The sequence below is a fragment of the Oratosquilla oratoria genome, chromosome 1, assembly GCF_046742065.1.
Source record: "Oratosquilla oratoria isolate Oo_2021 chromosome 1, ASM4674206v1, whole genome shotgun sequence".
Taxonomy (NCBI): Eukaryota; Metazoa; Arthropoda; class Malacostraca; order Stomatopoda; family Squillidae; genus Oratosquilla; species Oratosquilla oratoria.
The window spans coordinates 77881960-77887584 of NC_134777.1; the positions used below are offsets into that span (position 1 = coordinate 77881960).

Sequence of the window (5625 nt, forward strand, 5' to 3'; positions counted from 1 at the left end):
TCCGGGGTTTGACGGGCGACGCCGGGACCTCCCCTGGCGTCCCCCCACGCATACCCTCGCTACATACCCCTTGCTTCCTCTCCGAATCACGCATCAATCACGTTACAAATCACGTCACGTCCATACTAACCATCCAGGCGCACTATGCAACATTCATTCATGCTCTTTCCCCACAATATATATATATATATATATATATATATATATATATATGTATATATATATATATGTGTGTGTGTGTGTGTGTGTGTGTGTGTATACACACATTTTAACAACCACAATGCACTTTAATTCTTATAATTAAAGTGCATTGTAGTTGTTAAAATGCATCTCTAATCACTGAGACCCATTCAGTGTTGTACACACACACACACACACACACTTCAGCGAATGGACGGCTTGGATGACGTTCTGAAGAAAACTGAAGTCTGTGGATCCCAACGCAAAGAGAAGTGCCTAGTGTTTTTACAGGGTGGGGGGGAAATTGCTCGTGGAGTAGTGGGAAAGTAGGGAAAGAGGAAAAGGGGAGGGATTACTGAGGGAAATGGAAGGAAATGAGGAGGGAGTAGACTTGGCCCAGCCAGACAAACGAAAGGTAAACAAAAGGCTGAGTGAGGATGAAATGTCTAATAAAATTGTAAAGATTAGAAGTATAGAGAGGAGCAATACAGTAGAAAGTGACGAGAATATGTTCCAGGGATTTAAAGAGGGTGGGGGGGACACAACCCCCCCCCGACTGATAAGACTAGAGGAGAGAGTTGATAAGGTGATCGAGGACTTGGAACGTAAGTTAGGTAATGTTGATTCCATTTTCCAGAGAATTGAAAGGTTGGAACAACTAGAGAAGGCAAACAGAAACTTAACTGAAGAAATAGAGGACCTAAAAAGACAGTTAGGAAATGTAAAGGAGGAGAATGAGAAATTGAAGAAGAATAGTAATGAAAACAGAGAGAAAATAGCTACAGAAGCTAAAAATTGGAGAACAACCCAAGAAGGGAATAAGGTTTCATTCACTGACATAGTCAAACAGCAATTGAAAGAACATAATGAAGACTCAGTTATTAAAGTGATGAGACAGAAGGAGAATATAGTAAGAGAATTAGCTGACAAAAAGAAATGTATAATTATATTAGGAATGGAAGAGAAACATAACCCAGATAGAACCTCAAGAATCAAGGAGGAAAATGAAAGAGTAAGCAGTTTATTAAAATTAGTCCAGGAAGATGAACCAGAAATTATAAAGGAAATTGAGGAAAAATTTAGACTCGGAAAATATAGTACAGATAAGACCAGACCAATTAAGATTAAATTCAGGTCACAAACAACGGCAGAGAAAATTCTATCCAAAACAGGGAAACTAGCAACAAATGATCAATATAAAAAGGTATGGATAAAAAGAGAAATGAATAAGGAGGAAAGAGAAGCAGAAAAGCAGAAAAGACTTGAAGCTAAGGCAAAAAACGAGGAAAGAACGGAGTCAGAGAAAGAGAGATTCTATTGGAGAGTAGTGAACATGAAAATAAGGCAGTTCGACATACTAAAGAAAAACATAAGGGAAACAGAGAACACAATGGAAGTGGCAGAAAACTAAGAGCGTCTTACACAAATATAGATGGATTGATAACAGGATTGAATGAACTGAATGATTATTTGAAAGAAAAAGAACCGGACATAATGGGAATTGTAGAAACAAAATTAAAAGGCCCACTACCACCCAACAGTGTAGGACATGATGCATACAATTATTGGATTAGAAACAGAGAGAAAAAACAAGGGGGTGGAGTGATGTTCCTGACTAAGAAGGATATAAACGTGAAAGGTGTCATATATGGAAAGAATACAGTAGAGATGATTATGATAGAAGTGGAAGACCGAGATAAGAAGAGCAGAAAATTTGTGATCAATTATGTGCCTCCGAAAACAGCCTCATGGGAGGAGAGTGAACATAAAAGTATGTTAGAGGACACAAAGATAGCATTAACTAAAATAATGGAAGACGGAGGAAGAATAGTTATGATGGGCGACTTTAATTGCAAAGAAATCTGCTGGGAAGAAATGACAGTAAAGAGTGGTGATGACTCATGGGGAAATGCTCTACTTGAGATGATTACTGACCATTCAATGACACAATGGATACAAGAGAACACTAGGTATAGAAATGAAGAAGAACCATCGAGGCTAGAATTAATAATTACATCTGAACCTAGAATAGTGGACAAGATTGAATATAAAACACCAATATGTAAAAGTGACCACATATTGATTGAACTGGAACTTAATGAAGAAAAATATATGAAAAGAAATGAACAATATAGAAAAGGAAGAATGATGTATGAAAAAACAAACTTTGATAAAATAAGAGAATTCTTCCAACAAGAAAACTGGGAAGAAATATACAAAGAAGAAACATCAGTGGGAGAGAAATGGAATATTTTGACAAAAATTTACAAAAAAGGAGTGGAAAAGTATGTCCCAAGACAAAAACAAGAAAAAGAATATGTAAAATGCTGGTACAACAAAAGTTGTAGGGAGTTAAAAGACAAAAGAGACAAAGCCTGGACCAGATGGAAAGAAGACAGAAGACCTGAAAAATTGAAAATATATACTGGTTATAGAAATGAATATGTACAAAAGTGCAGAGAGGAAAAAAGAAAATATGAAAAAGATGTTATAGAAAAGTGTAAAGATCAACCAAAACTATTCTACAGATTTGTAAACAATAAACTGAAAAACAAACAAGACTTGGAGAAATTAAGACAAGGAGGAGTTGAATACACTGAGGAAATGGAAATGGCGGAAATTATGAACAAACATTTTAAATTGTTTACAAGGGAAAATATACAACCTGAAGAGATTGAGTGCAAAGAAAAAGTCCCCCCTATGGAAGAAATAGAAGTAACAAAGAATGAAATATTGACACACTTGGGTAATTTTGATTTCAGAAAATCGCATGGGCCAGATGAAATAGCAAACTGGATTCTGAAAGAATGCAGGAATGAACTGGCAGACAAAATACATAGCATAATAAGCAGTTCCTTAAAAGAAGGAAAAGTTCCAGAAGATTGGAAAAAAGCAAATATAGTACCTATATATAAAGGAGGAAATAAAGAAGAACCTACCAACTATAGACCAGTCTCTCTAACAAGTACAATAGCAAAAATTTGTGAAAGAATTATCAAAAGTAGATGGGTAAAATACTTGGAAAAAAACAACGTACTAAATTCAAGGCAATTTGGATTCAGACAAGGACGATCATGCGTCACCAATTTAATATGTTTCTATTCAAGGCTAATAGATATAATACAAGAAAGAGATGGATGGGCTGATTGTGCATTTCTAGACCTAAAAAAAGCTTTTGACAAAGTACCACATAAGAAGTTGCTTAAGAAATTAGAATATGAAGGAGGAATACAAGGTAAATTGCTAAATTGGATGGAAGACTTTTTGCAAGAAAGAAAAATGAGAGTAGTGATAAGAGATCAGCACTCAAAATGGAATGAAGTAATAAGCGGTGTCCCGCAGGGAACAGTTCTGGCCCCAATAATGTTTGCTATATATATTAATGATATGAATGAAGGAATTGAAAGCTATATGAGCTTCTTTGCAGATGATGCAAAACTACTGAAAAGAGTGAAAACTGAAGAAGATTGTGAATCACTACAGAGAGATCTAAATAAAGTACAAGAATGGAGTAGGAAGTGGGAGATGGAGTTCAATACAAAAAAGTGTAGTATAATGGAATTTGGAAAAAGCAAAAACAGAATAACAGGATCATATAATTTGGGAGAAGAAGGAATAAAAAAAGTAGAAAATGAGAAGGACCTGGGAGTCATTGTTATGAATAATATGTCACCTGAGAAACATATAAATAAGATTTTTGGAGAGACTTATAATTTAATAAGAACAATCAAAGTGGCATTTACATACCTGGATGAAGAAATGGTGAGGAAAATCCTAATCACCCTGATAAGACCAAGATTGGAATATGCAGCAACGATATGGTCACCAAGTACAAAAAAATGTATAAAAAAACTTGAAAGAATACAAAGAGCAATTACAAAATTGGCACCAACACTCTCAAAACTATCATATGAAGAGAGACTACAAAAACTTAAACTACAGACACTAGAGCAAAGAAGAGAGAGAGGAGATTTGATAGCTATTTACAGAATCATGAAAGGCATAGAAATTACTGATAGAGAGAATCTGATAAAATGGGATGATAGAAATACAAGAGGACACGGAAAGAAAATAAAAAAAGACAGCTATAGAAGAGATTTGAAAAAGAACAGCTTTCCTCACAGAGTAATAGACAGTTGGAACAAGGTAGATGAGAAAGTGGTGTGTGCAAAAACAATACATGAATTTAAAAATAGTTTAGATAAAATGAGATATGAAGACGGGACCCTCACGAGCATAGCTCCCCTTCCCGTAAAATACAACTAGGTAAATACAACTAGGTAAATACACACACACACACACACATATATATATGTATATATATATACATATATATACATATATATATATATATATATACACATATATATGGATCAGTGATAGATACCTGTTTATAGCACTGTGACAAACATCAAAGAGGATCATCTTCCCCACTCTTCGTCTTCAATTCCCAAACTACATCCATTTCGAGGTACAACTCGTTCTCTGGACCGTACCTAAGATCTGTCAACTTTTGATTATTCTCTGCTTTTTCACATTAGCAGATATAACAAGTGGCGGTTGCTTCTCTCCTATCAGACTGCGGCATTAAAAAGATCCACACCAATCACCTGGCAGATGACAGAAGAAGAAGGGAAAAAATCGTTACCGCTATTGGGTTTATCAAGACCGTGTTACCTAAACGAGAGGAGTTTCCCTACCTAGCAGTTCTAGAAAAAAAAGCATGAACTATTTCAGCAGTTTACTATCCAAATATTACTGCAAATGTGTAACGTGTCTTTACAATGCTATAATTAAATTTTAGTTGAAGTAAATCTTATAGAGTATAGCACAGGCCCGTTGGTCTAGGGGTATGATTCCTGCTTTGGGTGCAGGAGGTCCCGGGTTCAAATCCCGGACGGGCCCTGTTTTATTTACATCATTTTTCCTTACCGCTATTAATACGGGCCAAGAACTTTCATTATTTCTCCTCACTGCTATTAATAGTAACAATATTATTTTTTGCATTAATTTGCAATGCAAGGCGTCGTTGGTGTATAAAGTTGCCTTCTTAGAGATCAATACAGACACTGGTCACTTCGGTATTGAAATATTTTGCAATGAAATTTCGACCTACCGCGACCAGGATTCGAATCTGAGTTATCGCGACCACAATGGAATGTACTAACCTGATGTGATCACGGCCACTTACATAACTTATCATATATAATAAAATTAAAAGAACAAATTTCTTATGTCCTTCGGAATTTTTTTTATCAGGAATTTCCTGCATCACTGACAAACATTTCCAAGTATTTTTTCATACTTAATATCCTACATATACATATAAATGTACACACACCTACATATATCAAATTATTAGGTATATTGGGTAAATACACATATACCCAGAGTTGCCGCGTTTTCTACACTGCCGTGTAGAATGGGAGTGTTGCCATACCGGGG

At 35.6% G+C, this 5625-nt stretch overlaps 1 non-coding gene across 1 annotated transcript; it reads left to right on the forward strand.

Annotated features, from left to right (window-relative positions):
- Positions 1–5013: 5013 nt before the first annotated feature.
- On the forward strand, positions 5014–5085 carry TRNAP-UGG (transfer RNA proline (anticodon UGG)). Its single transcript has one exon. It is a non-coding gene; the product is annotated as a tRNA-Pro (tRNA).
- The last annotated feature ends 540 nt before the right edge of the window (positions 5086–5625 follow it).